Here is a 21,434-nt window from a genome sequence, read left to right on the forward strand (position 1 = left end):
TGTAAGTATTTACCTCTTAACTTGTTCAATTTTGGTAATCTGTGTTGGAAAAAAATCTTTGACCAAATTGATACAATAAAGGATATTTGCATATCTGCATATAAAAATTATATCTCACATGTTTAAAATGAATCATTGAAATCCAAACATCCATAGTCCAATGAGAAATTGCTATAAAGCCTACATCCCTAATATTTTCATAAAACTTAAAAAATCTTTAGGAAAATGTCAGTGTTTACCTGTTAACTTGTTTGATTTTGGTAATCTGTGTTGCAAAGCAATTCTTTGACCAAATTGATACTATAATGGTTATTTGCATATCTGCATATAAAAAATACATCTCACATGTTTAGAAGGAATCAGTGAAATCAGAACAGCCATAGCTCAATGAGAAATTGCTCTAATGCCTACATCTCTAATCTTTTTATAAAACTTTATAGCATGCCTATAGAAAAGTTAAGTTATTTCTCAGCTAAGTTAAGGATTTTACAAAATCTAGGCTATGTGAAAGGTATACTTTGTAATGTTCACTCAACATAAATCACTAAAATATGTTGGATTTCATTTTGTAATTCATATGCAAGTTTTTCCAAAACATACCTCTAGAAAAAGCTTCTAAATTTTGAATGTTATACTTGAGGTTACTATAACCACACCTTCCACAGGTTCGACAATTTCGACATAGATGACAGCGTGGCATAATGGATGAGGCGTCTGACTTCTGATCAGAAGATTGAGGGTTCGTGTCCCTTCGTGGTCAAGTCATTCTTTTTGTCACTATTTGAAATCTTCAAACTCTGCATGAATTCAATGGATGACAATGTTGTAAAGAATGTACATTTCTAAATGTAATTCCCATAGGAAAATAAATACAACATAAACAATGATGTGCATGATGTATACATAGTTATAGGTTTTTTAGGTTTTTGGTGCATAGTAAAAGGTATCCTTTTGGAAAATGTAAGTATTTACCTCTTAACTTGTTCAATTTTGGTAATCTGTGTTGGAAAAAAATCTTTGACCAAATTGATAGAATAAAGGATATTTGCATATCTGCATATAAAAATTATATCTCACATGTTTAAAATGAATCATTGAAATCCAAACATCCATAGTCCAATGAGAAATTGCTATAAAGCCTACATCCCTAATATTTTCATAAAACTTAAAAAATCTTTAGGAAAATGTCAGTGTTTACCTGTTAACTTGTTTGATTTTGGTAATCTGTGTTGCAAAGCAATTCTTTGACCAAATTGATACTATAATGGTTATTTGCATATCTGCATATAAAAAATACATCTCACATGTTTAGAAGGAATCAGTGAAATCAGAACAGCCATAGCTCAATGAGAAATTGCTCTAATGCCTACATCCCTAATCTTTTTATAAAACTTGATAGCATGCCTATAGAAAAGTTAAGTTATTTCTCAGCTAAGTTAAGGATTTTACAAAATCTAGGCTATGTGAAAGGTATACTTTGTAATGTTCACTCAACATAAATCACTAAAATATGTTGGATTTCATTTTGTAATTCATATGCAAGTTTTTCCAAAACATACCTCTAGAAAAAGCTTCTAAATTTTGAATGTTATACTTGAGGTTACTATTACCACACCTTCCACAGGTTCGACAATTTCGACATAGATGACAGCGTGGCATAATGGATGAGGCGTCTGACTTCTGATCGGAAGATTGAGGGTTCGTGTCCCTTCGTGGTCAAGTCATTCTTTTTGTCACTATTTGAAATCTTCAAACTCTGCATGAATTCAATGGATGACAATGTTGTAAAGAATGTACATTTCTAAATGTAATTCCCATAGGAAAATAAATACAACATAAACAATGATGTGCATGATGTATACATAGTTATAGGTTTTTTAGGTTTTTGGTGCATAGTAAAAGGTATCCTTTTGGAAAATGTAAGTATTTACCTCTTAACTTGTTCAATTTTGGTAATCTGTGTTGGAAAAAAATCTTTGACCAAATTGATACAATAAAGGATATTTGCATATCTGCATATAAAAATTATATCTCACATGTTTAAAATGAATCATTGAAATCCAAACATCCATAGTCCAATGAGAAATTGCTATAAAGCCTACATCCCTAATATTTTCATAAAACTTAAAAAATCTTTAGGAAAATGTCAGTGTTTACCTGTTAACTTGTTTGATTTTGGTAATCTGTGTTGCAAAGCAATTCTTTGACCAAATTGATACTATAATGGTTATTTGCATATCTGCATATAAAAAATACATCTCACATGTTTAGAAGGAATCAGTGAAATCAGAACAGCCATAGCTCAATGAGAAATTGCTCTAATGCCTACATCTCTAATCTTTTTATAAAACTTTATAGCATGCCTATAGAAAAGTTAAGTTATTTCTCAGCTAAGTTAAGGATTTTACAAAATCTAGGCTATGTGAAAGGTATACTTTGTAATGTTCACTCAACATAAATCACTAAAATATGTTGGATTTCATTTTGTAATTCATATGCAAGTTTTTCCAAAACATACCTCTAGAAAAAGCTTCTAAATTTTGAATGTTATACTTGAGGTTACTATAACCACACCTTCCACAGGTTCGACAATTTCGACATAGATGACAGCGTGGCATAATGGATGAGGCGTCTGACTTCTGATCAGAAGATTGAGGGTTCGTGTCCCTTCGTGGTCAAGTCATTCTTTTTGTCACTATTTGAAATCTTCAAACTCTGCATGAATTCAATGGATGACAATGTTGTAAAGAATGTACATTTCTAAATGTAATTCCCATAGGAAAATAAATACAACATAAACAATGATGTGCATGATGTATACATAGTTATAGGTTTTTTAGGTTTTTGGTGCATAGTAAAAGGTATCCTTTTGGAAAATGTAAGTATTTACCTCTTAAATTGTTCAATTTTGGTAATCTGTGTTGGAAAAAAATCTTTGACCAAATTGATAGAATAAAGGATATTTGCATATCTGCATATAAAAATTATATCTCACATGTTTAAAATGAATAATTGAAATCCAAACATCCATAGTCCAATGAGAAATTGCTATAAAGCCAACATCCCTAATATTTTCATAAAACTTAAAAAATCTTTAGGAAAATGTCAGTGTTTACCTGTTAACTTGTTTGATTTTGGTAATCTGTGTTGCAAAGCAATTCTTTGACCAAATTGATACTATAATGGTTATTTGCATATCTGCATATAAAAAATACATCTCACATGTTTAGAAGGAATCAGTGAAATCAGAACACCCATAGTTCAATGAGAAATTGCTCTAATGCCTACATCCCTAATCTTTTTATAAAACTTTATAGCATGCCTATAGAAAAGTTAAGTTATTTCTCAGCTAAGTTAAGGATTTTACAAAATCTAGGCTATGTGAAAGGTATACTTTGTAATGTTCACTCAACATAAATCACTAAAATATGTTGGATTTCATTTTGTAATTCATATGCAAGTTTTTCCAAAACATACCTCTAGAAAAAGCTTCTAAATTTTGAATGTTATACTTGAGGTTACTATTACCACACCTTCCACAGGTTCGACAATTTCGACATAGATGACAGCGTGGCATAATGGATGAGGCGTCTGACTTCTGATCAGAAGATTGAGGGTTCGTGTCCCTTCGTGGTCAAGTCATTCTTTTTGTCACTATTTGAAATCTTCAAACTCTGCATGAATTCAATGGATGACAATGTTGTAAAGAATGTACATTTCTAAATGTAATTCCCATAGGAAAATAAATACAACATAAACAATGATGTGCATGATGTATACATAGTTATAGGTTTTTTAGGTTTTTGGTGCATAGTAAAAGGTATCCTTTTGGAAAATGTAAGTATTTACCTCTTAACTTGTTCAATTTTGGTAATCTGTGTTGGAAAAAAATCTTTGACCAAATTGATAGAATAAAGGATATTTGCATATCTGCATATAAAAATTATATCTCACATGTTTAAAATGAATAATTGAAATCCAAACATCCATAGTCCAATGAGAAATTGCTATAAAGCCAACATCCCTAATATTTTCATAAAACTTAAAAAATCTTTAGGAAAATGTCAGTGTTTACCTGTTAACTTGTTTGATTTTGGTAATCTGTGTTGCAAAGCAATTCTTTGACCAAATTGATACTATAATGGTTATTTGCATATCTGCATATAAAAAATACATCTCACATGTTTAGAAGGAATCAGTGAAATCAGAACACCCATAGTTCAATGAGAAATTGCTCTAATGCCTACATCCCTAATCTTTTTATAAAACTTTATAGCATGCCTATAGAAAAGTTAAGTTATTTCTCAGCTAAGTTAAGGATTTTACAAAATCTAGGCTATGTGAAAGGTATACTTTGTAATGTTCACTCAACATAAATCACTAAAATATGTTGGATTTCATTTTGTAATTCATATGCAAGTTTTTCCAAAACATACCTCTAGAAAAAGCTTCTAAATTTTGAATGTTATACTTGAGGTTACTATTACCACACCTTCCACAGGTTCGACAATTTCGACATAGATGACAGCGTGGCATAATGGATGAGGCGTCTGACTTCTGATCAGAAAATTGAGGGTTCGTGTCCCTTCGTGGTCAAGTCATTCTTTTTGTCACTATTTGAAATCTTCAAACTCTGCATGAATTCAATGGATGACAATGTTGTAAAGAATGTACATTTCTAAATGTAATTCCCATAGGAAAATAAATACAACATAAACAATGATGTGCATGATGTATACATAGTTATAGGTTTTTTAGGTTTTTGGTGCATAGTAAAAGGTATCCTTTTGGAAAATGTAAGTATTTACCTCTTAACTTGTTCAATTTTGGTAATCTGTGTTGGAAAAAAATCTTTGACCAAATTGATACAATAAAGGATATTTGCATATCTGCATATAAAAATTATATCTCACATGTTTAAAATGAATCATTGAAATCCAAACATCCATAGTCCAATGAGAAATTGCTATAAAGCCTACATCCCTAATATTTTCATAAAACTTAAAAAATCTTTAGGAAAATGTCAGTGTTTACCTGTTAACTTGTTTGATTTTGGTAATCTGTGTTGCAAAGCAATTCTTTGACCAAATTGATACTATAATGGTTATTTGCATATCTGCATATAAAAAATACATCTCACATGTTTAGAAGGAATCAGTGAAATCAGAACAGCCATAGCTCAATGAGAAATTGCTCTAATGCCTACATCTCTAATCTTTTTATAAAACTTTATAGCATGCCTATAGAAAAGTTAAGTTATTTCTCAGCTAAGTTAAGGATTTTACAAAATCTAGGCTATGTGAAAGGTATACTTTGTAATGTTCACTCAACATAAATCACTAAAATATGTTGGATTTAATTTTGTAATTCATATGCAAGTTTTTCCAAAACATACCTCTAGAAAAAGCTTCTAAATTTTGAATGTTATACTTGAGGTTACTATAACCACACCTTCCACAGGTTCGACAATTTCGACATAGATGACAGCGTGGCATAATGGATGAGGCGTCTGACTTCTGATCAGAAGATTGAGGGTTCGTGTCCCTTCGTGGTCAAGTCATTCTTTTTGTCACTATTTGAAATCTTCAAACTCTGCATGAATTCAATGGATGACAATGTTGTAAAGAATGTACATTTCTAAATGTAATTCCCATAGGAAAATAAATACAACATAAACAATGATGTGCATGATGTATACATAGTTATAGGTTTTTTAGGTTTTTGGTGCATAGTAAAAGGTATCCTTTTGGAAAATGTAAGTATTTACCTCTTAACTTGTTCAATTTTGGTAATCTGTGTTGGAAAAAAATCTTTGACCAAATTGATAGAATAAAGGATATTTGCATATCTGCATATAAAAATTATATCTCACATGTTTAAAATGAATCATTGAAATCCAAACATCCATAGTCCAATGAGAAATTGCTATAAAGCCTACATCCCTAATATTTTCATAAAACTTAAAAAATCTTTAGGAAAATGTCAGTGTTTACCTGTTAACTTGTTTGATTTTGGTAATCTGTGTTGCAAAGCAATTCTTTGACCAAATTGATACTATAATGGTTATTTGCATATCTGCATATAAAAAATACATCTCACATGTTTAGAAGGAATCAGTGAAATCAGAACAGCCATAGCTCAATGAGAAATTGCTCTAATGCCTACATCTCTAATCTTTTTATAAAACTTTATAGCATGCCTATAGAAAAGTTAAGTTATTTCTCAGCTAAGTTAAGGATTTTACAAAATCTAGGCTATGTGAAAGGTATACTTTGTAATGTTCACTCAACATAAATCACTAAAATATGTTGGATTTCATTTTGTAATTCATATGCAAGTTTTTCCAAAACATACCTCTAGAAAAAGCTTCTAAATTTTGAATGTTATACTTGAGGTTACTATAACCACACCTTCCACAGGTTCGACAATTTCGACATAGATGACAGCGTGGCATAATGGATGAGGCGTCTGACTTCTGATCAGAAGATTGAGGGTTCGTGTCCCTTCATGGTCAAGTCATTCTTTTTGTCACTATTTGAAATCTTCAAACTCTGCATGAATTCAATGGATGACAATGTTGTAAAGAATGTACATTTCTAAATGTAATTCCCATAGGAAAATAAATACAACATAAACAATGATGTGCATGATGTATACATAGTTATAGGTTTTTTAGGTTTTTGGTGCATAGTAAAAGGTATCCTTTTGGAAAATGTAAGTATTTACCTCTTAACTTGTTCAATTTTGGTAATCTGTGTTGGAAAAAAATCTTTGACCAAATTGATACAATAAAGGATATTTGCATATCTGCATATAAAAATTATATCTCACATGTTTAAAATGAATCATTGAAATCCAAACATCCATAGTCCAATGAGAAATTGCTATAAAGCCTACATCCCTAATATTTTCATAAAACTTAAAAAATCTTTAGGAAAATGTCAGTGTTTACCTGTTAACTTGTTTGATTTTGGTAATCTGTGTTGCAAAGCAATTCTTTGACCAAATTGATACTATAATGGTTATTTGCATATCTGCATATAAAAAATACATCTCACATGTTTAGAAGGAATCAGTGAAATCAGAACACCCATAGTTCAATGAGAAATTGCTCTAATGCCTACATCCCTAATCTTTTTATAAAACTTTATAGCATGCCTATAGAAAAGTTAAGTTATTTCTCAGCTAAGTTAAGGATTTTACAAAATCTAGGCTATGTGAAAGGTATACTTTGTAATGTTCACTCAACATAAATCACTAAAATATGTTGGATTTCATTTTGTAATTCATATGCAAGTTTTTCCAAAACATACCTCTAGAAAAAGCTTCTAAATTTTGAATGTTATACTTGAGGTTACTATTACCACACCTTCCACAGGTTCGACAATTTCGACATAGATGACAGCGTGGCATAATGGATGAGGCGTCTGACTTCTGATCAGAAGATTGAGGGTTCGTGTCCCTTCGTGGTCAAGTCATTCTTTTTGTCACTATTTGAAATCTTCAAACTCTGCATGAATTCAATGGATGACAATGTTGTAAAGAATGTACATTTCTAAATGTAATTCCCATAGGAAAATAAATACAACATAAACAATGATGTGCATGATGTATACATAGTTATAGGTTTTTTAGGTTTTTGGTGCATAGTAAAAGGTATCCTTTTGGAAAATGTAAGTATTTACCTCTTAACTTGTTCAATTTTGGTAATCTGTGTTGGAAAAAAATCTTTGACCAAATTGATACAATAAAGGATATTTGCATATCTGCATATAAAAATTATATCTCACATGTTTAAAATGAATCATTGAAATCCAAACATCCATAGTCCAATGAGAAATTGCTATAAAGCCTACATCCCTAATATTTTCATAAAACTTAAAAAATCTTTAGGAAAATGTCAGTGTTTACCTGTTAACTTGTTTGATTTTGGTAATCTGTGTTGCAAAGCAATTCTTTGACCAAATTGATACTATAATGGTTATTTGCATATCTGCATATAAAAAATACATCTCACATGTTTAGAAGGAATCAGTGAAATCAGAACAGCCATAGCTCAATGAGAAATTGCTCTAATGCCTACATCTCTAATCTTTTTATAAAACTTTATAGCATGCCTATAGAAAAGTTAAGTTATTTCTCAGCTAAGTTAAGGATTTTACAAAATCTAGGCTATGTGAAAGGTATACTTTGTAATGTTCACTCAACATAAATCACTAAAATATGTTGGATTTCATTTTGTAATGCATATGCAAGTTTTTCCAAAACATACCTCTAGAAAAAGCTTCTAAATTTTGAATGTTATACTTGAGGTTACTATAACCACACCTTCCACAGGTTCGACAATTTCGACATAGATGACAGCGTGGCATAATGGATGAGGCGTCTGACTTCTGATCAGAAGATTGAGGGTTCGTGTCCCTTCGTGGTCAAGTCATTCTTTTTGTCACTATTTGAAATCTTCAAACTCTGCATGAATTCAATGGATGACAATGTTGTAAAGAATGTACATTTCTAAATGTAATTCCCATAGGAAAATAAATACAACATAAACAATGATGTGCATGATGTATACATAGTTATAGGTTTTTTAGGTTTTTGGTGCATAGTAAAAGGTATCCTTTTGGAAAATGTAAGTATTTACCTCTTAACTTGTTCAATTTTGGTAATCTGTGTTGGAAAAAAATCTTTGACCAAATTGATAGAATAAAGGATATTTGCATATCTGCATATAAAAATTATATCTCACATGTTTAAAATGAATCATTGAAATCCAAACATCCATAGTCCAATGAGAAATTGCTATAAAGCCTACATCCCTAATATTTTCATAAAACTTAAAAAATCTTTAGGAAAATGTCAGTGTTTACCTGTTAACTTGTTTGATTTTGGTAATCTGTGTTGCAAAGCAATTCTTTGACCAAATTGATACTATAATGGTTATTTGCATATCTGCATATAAAAAATACATCTCACATGTTTAGAAGGAATCAGTGAAATCAGAACAGCCATAGCTCAATGAGAAATTGCTCTAATGCCTACATCTCTAATCTTTTTATAAAACTTTATAGCATGCCTATAGAAAAGTTAAGTTATTTCTCAGCTAAGTTAAGGATTTTACAAAATCTAGGCTATGTGAAAGGTATACTTTGTAATGTTCACTCAACATAAATCACTAAAATATGTTGGATTTCATTTTGTAATTCATATGCAAGTTTTTCCAAAACATACCTCTAGAAAAAGCTTCTAAATTTTGAATGTTATACTTGAGGTTACTATAACCACACCTTCCACAGGTTCGACAATTTCGACATAGATGACAGCGTGGCATAATGGATGAGGCGTCTGACTTCTGATCAGAAGATTGAGGGTTCGTGTCCCTTCGTGGTCAAGTCATTCTTTTTGTCACTATTTGAAATCTTCAAACTCTGCATGAATTCAATGGATGACAATGTTGTAAAGAATGTACATTTCTAAATGTAATTCCCATAGGAAAATAAATACAACATAAACAATGATGTGCATGATGTATACATAGTTATAGGTTTTTTAGGTTTTTGGTGCATAGTAAAAGGTATCCTTTTGGAAAATGTAAGTATTTACCTCTTAACTTGTTCAATTTTGGTAATCTGTGTTGGAAAAAAATCTTTGACCAAATTGATACAATAAAGGATATTTGCATATCTGCATATAAAAATTATATCTCACATGTTTAAAATGAATCATTGAAATCCAAACATCCATAGTCCAATGAGAAATTGCTATAAAGCCTACATCCCTAATATTTTCATAAAACTTAAAAAATCTTTAGGAAAATGTCAGTGTTTACCTGTTAACTTGTTTGATTTTGGTAATCTGTGTTGCAAAGCAATTCTTTGACCAAATTGATACTATAATGGTTATTTGCATATCTGCATATAAAAAATACATCTCACATGTTTAGAAGGAATCAGTGAAATCAGAACAGCCATAGCTCAATGAGAAATTGCTCTAATGCCTACATCTCTAATCTTTTTATAAAACTTTATAGCATGCCTATAGAAAAGTTAAGTTATTTCTCAGCTAAGTTAAGGATTTTACAAAATCTAGGCTATGTGAAAGGTATACTTTGTAATGTTCACTCAACATAAATCACTAAAATATGTTGGATTTAATTTTGTAATTCATATGCAAGTTTTTCCAAAACATACCTCTAGAAAAAGCTTCTAAATTTTGAATGTTATACTTGAGGTTACTATAACCACACCTTCCACAGGTTCGACAATTTCGACATAGATGACAGCGTGGCATAATGGATGAGGCGTCTGACTTCTGATCAGAAGATTGAGGGTTCGTGTCCCTTCGTGGTCAAGTCATTCTTTTTGTCACTATTTGAAATCTTCAAACTCTGCATGAATTCAATGGATGACAATGTTGTAAAGAATGTACATTTCTAAATGTAATTCCCATAGGAAAATAAATACAACATAAACAATGATGTGCATGATGTATACATAGTTATAGGTTTTTTAGGTTTTTGGTGCATAGTAAAAGGTATCCTTTTGGAAAATGTAAGTATTTACCTCTTAACTTGTTCAATTTTGGTAATCTGTGTTGGAAAAAAATCTTTGACCAAATTGATACAATAAAGGATATTTGCATATCTGCATATAAAAATTATATCTCACATGTTTAAAATGAATCATTGAAATCCAAACATCCATAGTCCAATGAGAAATTGCTATAAAGCCTACATCCCTAATATTTTCATAAAACTTAAAAAATCTTTAGGAAAATGTCAGTGTTTACCTGTTAACTTGTTTGATTTTGGTAATCTGTGTTGCAAAGCAATTCTTTGACCAAATTGATACTATAATGGTTATTTGCATATCTGCATATAAAAAATACATCTCACATGTTTAGAAGGAATCAGTGAAATCAGAACAGCCATAGCTCAATGAGAAATTGCTCTAATGCCTACATCCCTAATCTTTTTATAAAACTTTATAGCATGCCTATAGAAAAGTTAAGTTATTTCTCAGCTAAGTTAAGGATTTTACAAAATCTAGGCTATGTGAAAGGTATACTTTGTAATGTTCACTCAACATAAATCACTAAAATATGTTGGATTTCATTTTGTAATTCATATGCAAGTTTTTCCAAAACATACCTCTAGAAAAAGCTTCTAAATTTTGAATGTTATACTTGAGGTTACTATTACCACACCTTCCACAGGTTCGACAATTTTGACATAGATGACAGCGTGGCATAATGGATGAGGCGTCTGACTTCTGATCAGAAGATTGAGGGTTCGTGTCCCTTCGTGGTCAAGTCATTCTTTTTGTCACTATTTGAAATCTTCAAACTCTGCATGAATTCAATGGATGACAATGTTGTAAAGAATGTACATTTCTAAATGTAATTCCCATAGGAAAATAAATACAACATAAACAATGATGTGCATGATGTATACATAGTTATAGGTTTTTTAGGTTTTTGGTGCATAGTAAAAGGTATCCTTTTGGAAAATGTAAGTATTTACCTCTTAACTTGTTCAATTTTGGTAATCTGTGTTGGAAAAAAATCTTTGACCAAATTGATAGAATAAAGGATATTTGCATATCTGCATATAAAAATTATATCTCACATGTTTAAAATGAATCATTGAAATCCAAACATCCATAGTCCAATGAGAAATTGCTATAAAGCCAACATCCCTAATATTTTCATAAAACTTAAAAAATCTTTAGGAAAATGTCAGTGTTTACCTGTTAACTTGTTTGATTTTGGTAATCTGTGTTGCAAAGCAATTCTTTGACCAAATTGATACTATAATGGTTATTTGCATATCTGCATATAAAAAATACATCTCACATGTTTAGAAGGAATCAGTGAAATCAGAACACCCATAGTTCAATGAGAAATTGCTCTAATGCCTACATCCCTAATCTTTTTATAAAACTTTATAGCATGCCTATAGAAAAGTTAAGTTATTTCTCAGCTAAGTTAAGGATTTTACAAAATCTAGGCTATGTGAAAGGTATACTTTGTAATGTTCACTCAACATAAATCACTAAAATATGTTGGATTTCATTTTGTAATTCATATGCAAGTTTTTCCAAAACATACCTCTAGAAAAAACTTCTAAATTTTGAATGTTATACTTGAGGTTACTATTACCACACCTTCCACAGGTTCGACAATTTCGACATAGATGACAGCGTGGCATAATGGATGAGGCGTCTGACTTCTGATCAGAAGATTGAGGGTTCGTGTCCCTTCGTGGTCAAGTCATTCTTTTTGTCACTATTTGAAATCTTCAAACTCTGCATGAATTCAATGGATGACAATGTTGTAAAGAATGTACATTTCTAAATGTAATTCCCATAGGAAAATAAATACAACATAAACAATGATGTGCATGATGTATACATAGTTATAGGTTTTTTAGGTTTTTGGTGCATAGTAAAAGGTATCCTTTTGGAAAATGTAAGTATTTACCTCTTAACTTGTTCAATTTTGGTAATCTGTGTTGGAAAAAAATCTTTGACCAAATTGATACAATAAAGGATATTTGCATATCTGCATATAAAAATTATATCTCACATGTTTAAAATGAATCATTGAAATCCAAACATCCATAGTCCAATGAGAAATTGCTATAAAGCCTACATCCCTAATATTTTCATAAAACTTAAAAAATCTTTAGGAAAATGTCAGTGTTTACCTGTTAACTTGTTTGATTTTGGTAATCTGTGTTGCAAAGCAATTCTTTGACCAAATTGATACTATAATGGTTATTTGCATATCTGCATATAAAAAATACATCTCACATGTTTAGAAGGAATCAGTGAAATCAGAACAGCCATAGCTCAATGAGAAATTGCTCTAATGCCTACATCTCTAATCTTTTTATAAAACTTTATAGCATGCCTATAGAAAAGTTAAGTTATTTCTCAGCTAAGTTAAGGATTTTACAAAATCTAGGCTATGTGAAAGGTATACTTTGTAATGTTCACTCAACATAAATCACTAAAATATGTTGGATTTCATTTTGTAATTCATATGCAAGTTTTTCCAAAACATACCTCTAGAAAAAGCTTCTAAATTTTGAATGTTATACTTGAGGTTACTATAACCACACCTTCCACAGGTTCGACAATTTCAACATAGATGACAGCGTGGCATAATGGATGAGGCGTCTGACTTCTGATCAGAAGATTGAGGGTTCGTGTCCCTTTGTGGTCAAGTCATTCTTTTTGTCACTATTTGAAATCTTCAAACTCTGCATGAATTCAATGGATGACAATGTTGTAAAGAATGTACATTTCTAAATGTAATTCCCATAGGAAAATAAATACAACATAAACAATGATGTGCATGATGTATACATAGTTATAGGTTTTTTAGGTTTTTGGTGCATAGTAAAAGGTATCCTTTTGGAAAATGTAAGTATTTACCTCTTAACTTGTTCAATTTTGGTAATCTGTGTTGGAAAAAAATCTTTGACCAAATTGATACAATAAAGGATATTTGCATATCTGCATATAAAAATTATATCTCACATGTTTAAAATGAATCATTGAAATCCAAACATCCATAGTCCAATGAGAAATTGCTATAAAGCCTACATCCCTAATATTTTCATAAAACTTAAAAAATCTTTAGGAAAATGTCAGTGTTTACCTGTTAACTTGTTTGATTTTGGTAATCTGTGTTGCAAAGCAATTCTTTGACCAAATTGATACTATAATGGTTATTTGCATATCTGCATATAAAAAATACATCTCACATGTTTAGAAGGAATCAGTGAAATCAGAACAGCCATAGCTCAATGAGAAATTGCTCTAATGCCTACATCCCTAATCTTTTTATAAAACTTGATAGCATGCCTATAGAAAAGTTAAGTTATTTCTCAGCTAAGTTAAGGATTTTACAAAATCTAGGCTATGTGAAAGGTATACTTTGTAATGTTCACTCAACATAAATCACTAAAATATGTTGGATTTCATTTTGTAATTCATATGCAAGTTTTTCCAAAACATACCTCTAGAAAAAGCTTCTAAATTTTGAATGTTATACTTGAGGTTACTATTACCACACCTTCCACAGGTTCGACAATTTCGACATAGATGACAGCGTGGCATAATGGATGAGGCGTCTGACTTCTGATCAGAAGATTGAGGGTTCGTGTCCCTTCGTGGTCAAGTCATTCTTTTTGTCACTATTTGAAATCTTCAAACTCTGCATGAATTCAATGGATGACAATGTTGTAAAGAATGTACATTTCTAAATGTAATTCCCATAGGAAAATAAATACAACATAAACAATGATGTGCATGATGTATACATAGTTATAGGTTTTTTAGGTTTTTGGTGCATAGTAAAAGGTATCCTTTTGGAAAATGTAAGTATTTACCTCTTAACTTGTTCAATTTTGGTAATCTGTGTTGGAAAAAAATCTTTGACCAAATTGATACAATAAAGGATATTTGCATATCTGCATATAAAAATTATATCTCACATGTTTAAAATGAATCATTGAAATCCAAACATCCATAGTCCAATGAGAAATTGCTATAAAGCCAACATCCCTAATATTTTCATAAAACTTAAAAAATCTTTAGGAAAATGTCAGTGTTTACCTGTTAACTTGTTTGATTTTGGTAATCTGTGTTGCAAAGCAATTCTTTGACCAAATTGATACTATAATGGTTATTTGCATATCTGCATATAAAAAATACATCTCACATGTTTAGAAGGAATCAGTGAAATCAGAACACCCATAGTTCAATGAGAAATTGCTCTAATGCCTACATCCCTAATCTTTTTATAAAACTTTATAGCATGCCTATAGAAAAGTTAAGTTATTTCTCAGCTAAGTTAAGGATTTTACAAAATCTAGGCTATGTGAAAGGTATACTTTGTAATGTTCACTCAACATAAATCACTAAAATATGTTGGATTTCATTTTGTAATTCATATGCAAGTTTTTCCAAAACATACCTCTAGAAAAAGCTTCTAAATTTTGAATGTTATACTTGAGGTTACTATTACCACACCTTCCACAGGTTCGACAATTTCGACATAGATGACAGCGTGGCATAATGCATGAGGCATCTGACTTCTGATCAGAAGATTGAGGGTTCATGTCCCTTCGTGGTCAAGTCATTCTTTTTGTCACTATTTGAAATCTTCAAACTCTGCATGAATTCAATGGATGACAATGTTGTAAAGAATGTACATTTCTAAATGTAATTCCCATAGGAAAATAAATACAACATAAACAATGATGTGCATGATGTATACATAGTTATAGGTTTTTTAGGTTTTTGGTGCATAGTAAAAGGTATCCTTTTGGAAAATGTAAGTATTTATCTCTTAACTTGTTCAATTTTGGTAATCTGTGTTGGAAAAAAATCTTTGACCAAATTGATACAATAAAGGATATTTGCATATCTGCATATAAAAATTATATCTCACATGTTTAAAATGAATCATTGAAATCCAAACATCCATAGTCCAATGAGAAATTGCTATAAAGCCTACATCCCTAATATTTTCATAAAACTTAAAAAATCTTTAGGAAAATGTCAGTGTTTACCTGTTAACTTGTTTGATTTTGGTAATCTGTGTTGCAAAGCAATTCTTTGACCAAATTGATACTATAATGGTTATTTGCATATCTGCATATAAAAAATACATCTCACATGTTTAGAATGAATCAGTGAAATCAGAACAGCCATAGCTCAATGAGAAATTGCTCTAATGCCTACATCCCTAATCTTTTTATAAAACTTTATAGCATGCCTATAGAAAAGTTAAGTTATTTCTCAGCTAAGTTAAGGATTTTACAAAATCTAGGCTATGTGAAAGGTATACTTTGTAATGTTCACTCAACATAAATCACTAAAATATGTTGGATTTCATTTTGTAATTCATATGCAAGTTTTTCCAAAACATACCTCTAGAAAAAGCTTCTAAATTTTGAATGTTATACTTGAGGTTACTATTACCACACCTTCCACAGGTTCGACAATTTCGACATAGATGACAGCGTGGCATAATGGATGAGGCGTCTGACTTCTGATCAGAAGATTGAGGGTTTGTGTCCCTTCGTGGTCAAGTCATTCTTTTTGTCACTATTTGAAATCTTCAAACTCTGCATGAATTCAATGGATGACAATGTTGTAAAGAATGTACATTTCTAAATGTAATTCCCATAGGAAAATAAATACAACATAAACAATGATGTGCATGATGTATACATAGTTATAGGTTTTTTAGGTTTTTGGTGCATAGTAAAAGGTATCCTTTTGGAAAATGTAAGTATTTACCTCTTAACTTGTTCAATTTTGGTAATCTGTGTTGGAAAAAAATCTTTGACCAAATTGATACAATAAAGGATATTTGCATATCTGCATATAAAAATTATATCTCACATGTTTAAAATGAATCATTGAAATCCGAACATCCATAGTCCAATGAGAAATTGCTATAAAGCCTACATCCCTAATATTTTCATAAAACTTAAAAAACCTTTAGGAAAATGTCAGTGTTTACCTGTTAACTTGTTTGATTTTGGTAATCTGTGTTGCAAAGCAATTCTTTGACCAAATTGATACTATAATGGTTATTTGCATATCTGCATATAAAAAATACATCTCACATGTTTAGAAGGAATCAGTGAAATCAGAACAGCCATAGCTCAATGAGAAATTGCTCTAATGCCTACATCCCTAATCTTTTTATAAAACTTTATAGCATGCCTATAGAAAAGTTAAGTTATTTCTCAGCTAAGTTAAGGATTTTACAAAATCTAGGCTATGTGAAAGGTATACTTTGTAATGTTCACTCAACATAGATCACTAAAATATGTTGGATTTCATTTTGTAATTCATATGCAAGTTTTTCCAAAACATACCTCTAGAAAAAGCTTCTAAATTTTGAATGTTATACTTGAGGTTACTATTACCACACCTTCCACAGGTTCGACAATTTCGACATAGATGACAGCGTGGCATAATGGATGAGGCGTCTGACTTCTGATCAGAAGATTGAGGGTTCGTGTCCCTTCGTGGTCAAGTCATTCTTTTTGTCACTATTTGAAATCTTCAAACTCTGCATGAATTCAATGGATGACAATGTTGTAAAGAATGTACATTTCTAAATGTAATTCCCATAGGAAAATAAATACAACATAAACAATGATGTGCATGATGTATACATAGTTATAGGTTTTTTAGGTTTTTGGTGCATAGTAAAAGGTATCCTTTTGGAAAATGTAAGTATTTACCTCTTAACTTGTTCAATTTTGGTAATCTGTGTTGGAAAAAAATCTTTGACCAAATTGATACAATAAAGGATATTTGCATATCTGCATATAAAAATTATATCTCACATGTTTAAAATGAATCATTGAAATCCAAACATCCATAGTCCAATGAGAAATTGCTATAAAGCCTACATCCCTAATATTTTCATAAAACTTAAAAAATCTTTAGGAAAATGTCAGTGTTTACCTGTTAACTTGTTTGATTTTGGTAATCTGTGTTGCAAAGCAATTCTTTGACCAAATTGATACTATAATGGTTATTTGCATATCTGCATATAAAAAATACATCTCACATGTTTAGAAGGAATCAGTGAAATCAGAACAGCCATAGCTCAATGAGAAATTGCTCTAATGCCTACATCTCTAATCTTTTTATAAAACTTTATAGCATGCCTATAGAAAAGTTAAGTTATTTCTCAGCTAAGTTAAGGATTTTACAAAATCTAGGCTATGTGAAAGGTATACTTTGTAATGTTCACTCAACATAAATCACTAAAATATGTTGGATTTCATTTTGTAATTCATATGCAAGTTTTTCCAAAACATACCTCTAGAAAAAGCTTCTAAATTTTGAATGTTATACTTGAGGTTACTATAACCACACCTTCCACAGGTTCGACAATTTCGACATAGATGACAGCGTGGCATAATGGATGAGGCGTCTGACTTCTGATCAGAAGATTGAGGGTTCGTGTCCCTTCGTGGTCAAGTCATTCTTTTTGTCACTATTTGAAATCTTCAAACTCTGCATGAATTCAATGGATGACAATGTTGTAAAGAATGTACATTTCTAAATGTAATTCCCATAGGAAAATAAATACAACATAAACAATGATGTGCATGATGTATACATAGTTATAGGTTTTTTAGGTTTTTGGTGCATAGTAAAAGGTATCCTTTTGGAAAATGTAAGTATTTACCTCTTAACTTGTTCAATTTTGGTAATCTGTGTTGGAAAAAAATCTTTGACCAAATTGATACAATAAAGGATATTTGCATATCTGCATATAAAAATTATATCTCACATGTTTAAAATGAATCATTGAAATCCAAACATCCATAGTCCAATGAGAAATTGCTATAAAGCCTACATCCCTAATATTTTCATAAAACTTAAAAAATCTTTAGGAAAATGTCAGTGTTTACCTGTTAACTTGTTTGATTTTGGTAATCTGTGTTGCAAAGCAATTCTTTGACCAAATTGATAGTATAATGGTTATTTGCATATCTGCATATAAAAAATACATCTCACATGTTTAGAAGGAATCAGTGAAATCAGAACAGCCATAGCTCAATGAGAAATTGCTCTAATGCCTACATCCCTAATCTTTTTATAAAACTTGATAGCATGCCTATAGAAAAGTTAAGTTATTTCTCAGCTAAGTTAAGGATTTTACAAAATCTAGGCTATGTGAAAGGTATACTTTGTAATGTTCACTCAACATAAATCACTAAAATATGTTGGATTTCATTTTGTAATTCATATGCAAGTTTTTCCAAAACATACCTCTAGAAAAAGCTTCTAAATTTTGAATGTTATACTTGAGGTTACTATTACCACACCTTCCACAGGTTCGACAATTTCGACATAGATGACAGCGTGGCATAATGGATGAGGCGTCTGACTTCTGATCAGAAGATTGAGGGTTCGTGTCCCTTCGTGGTCAAGTCATTCTTTTTGTCACTATTTGAAATCTTCAAACTCTGCATGAATTCAATGGATGACAATGTTGTAAAGAATGTACATTTCTAAATGTAATTCCCATAGGAAAATAAATACAACATAAACAATGATGTGCATGATGTATACATAGTTATAGGTTTTTTAGGTTTTTGGTGCATAGTAAAAGGTATCCTTTTGGAAAAGGTAAGTATTTACCTCTTAACTTGTTCAATTTTGGTAATCTGTGTTGGAAAAAATTTTTTGACCAAATTGATACAATAAAGGATATTTGCATATCTGCATATAAAAATTATATCCCACATGTTTAAAATGAATCATTGAAATCCGAACATCCATAGTCCAATGAGAAATTGCTATAAAGCCTACATCCCTAATATTTTCATAAAACTTAAAAAACCTTTAGGAAAATGTCAGTGTTTACCTGTTAACTTGTTTGATTTTGGTAATCTGTGTTGCAAAGCAATTCTTTGACTAACTTGATACTATAATGGTTATTTGCATATCTGCATATAAAAAATACATCTCACATGTTTAGAAGGAATCAGTGAAATCAGAACAGCCATAGCTCAATGAGAAATTGCTCTAATGCCTACATCCCTAATCTTTTTATAAAACTTTATAGCATGCCTATAGAAAAGTTAAGTTATTTCTCAGCTAAGTTAAGGATTTTACAAAATCTAGGCTATGTGAAAGGTATACTTTGTAATGTTCACTCAACATAAATCACTAAAATATGTTGGATTTCATTTTGTAATTCATATGCAAGTTTTTCCAAAACATACCTCTAGAAAAAGCTTCTAAATTTTGAATGTTATACTTGAGGTTACTATTACCACACCTTCCACAGGTTTGATAATTTCGACATAGATGACAGCGTGGCATAATGGATGAGGCGTCTGACTTCTGATCAGAAGATTGAGGGTTCGTGTCCCTTCGTGGTCAAGTCATTCTTTTTGTCACTATTTGAAATCTTCAAACTCTGCATGAATTCAATGGATGACAATGTTGTAAAGAATGTACATTTCTAAATGTAATTCCCATAGGAAAATAAATACAACATAAACAATGATGTGCATGATGTATACATAGTTATAGGTTTTTTAGGTTTTTGGTGCATAGTAAAAGGTATCCTTTTGGAAAATGTAAGTATTTATCTCTTAACTTGTTCAATTTTGGTAATCTGTGTTGGAAAAAAATCTTTGACCAAATTGATACAATAAAGGATATTTGCATATCTGCATATAAAAATTATATCTCACATGTTTAAAATGAATCATTGAAATCCAAACATCCATAGTCCAATGAGAAATTGCTATAAAGCCTACATCCCTAATATTTTCATAAAACTTAAAAAACCTTTAGGAAAATGTCAGTGTTTACCTGTTAACTTGTTTGATTTTGGTAATCTGTGTTGCAAAGCAATTCTTTGACCAAATTGATACTATAATGGTTATTTGCATATCTGCATATAAAAAATACATCTCACATGTTTAGAAAGAATCAGTGAAATCAGAACAGCCATAGCTCAATGAGAAATTGCTCTAATGCCTACATCCCTAATCTTTTTATAAAACTTTATAGCATGCCTATAGAAAAGTTAAGTTATTTCTCAGCTAAGTTAAGGATTTTACAAAATCTAGGCTATGTGAAAGGTATACTTTGTAAAGTTCACTCAACATAAATCACTAAAATATATTGGATTTCATTTTGTAATTCATATGCAAGTTTTTCCAAAACATATATATAGAAAAAACTTCTAAATTTTGAATGTTATACTTGAGGTTACTATTACCACACCTTCCACAGGTTCGACAACTTCTATAAAGATGACCGCGTGGCCTAATGGATAAGGCGTCTGACTTCGGATCAGAAGATTGAGGGTTCGAGTCCCTTCATGGTCGAGTCTTTCATTTTGTCACAATTTGAAATCTTCACTCTGCATGAATTCAATGGATGACAATGTTGTAAAGAATGTACATTTCTAAATTTAATTCCCATAGGAAAATAAATACAACATAAACAATGATGTGCATGATGTACACATAGTTATAGTTTTTTTAGGTTTTTGGTGCATAGTAAAAGGTATCCTTTTGGAAAAGGTAAGTATTTACATGTTAACTTGTTCAATTTTGGTAATCTGTGTTGGAAAAAAATCTTTGACCAAATTGATACAATAAAGGATATTTGCATATCTGCATATAAAAATTATATCTCACATGTTTAAAATGAATCATTGAAATCCGAACATCCATTGTCCAATGAGAAATTGCTATAAAGCCTACATCCCTAATATTTTCATAAAACTTAAAAAACCTTTAGGAAAATGTCAGTGTTTACCTGTTAACTTGTTTGATTTTGGTAATCTGTGTTGCAAAGCAGTTCTTTGACCAAATTGATACTATAATGGTTATTTGCAGATCTGCATATAAAAAATAC

General features: G+C 30.7%; 1 non-coding gene across 1 annotated transcript; it reads left to right on the top strand.

Annotated features, from left to right (window-relative positions):
* The first annotated feature begins 20,826 nt into the window (after positions 1 to 20,826).
* On the top strand, positions 20,827 to 20,899 carry TRNAR-UCG (transfer RNA arginine (anticodon UCG)). The gene has a single exon. It is a non-coding gene; the product is annotated as a tRNA-Arg (tRNA).
* The last annotated feature ends 535 nt before the right edge of the window (positions 20,900 to 21,434 follow it).

Source organism: Taudactylus pleione, unplaced genomic scaffold (genome assembly GCF_031769625.1).
Source record: "Taudactylus pleione unplaced genomic scaffold, aTauple2 ptg000612l, whole genome shotgun sequence".
NCBI lineage: Eukaryota > Metazoa > Chordata > Amphibia > Anura > Myobatrachidae > Taudactylus > Taudactylus pleione.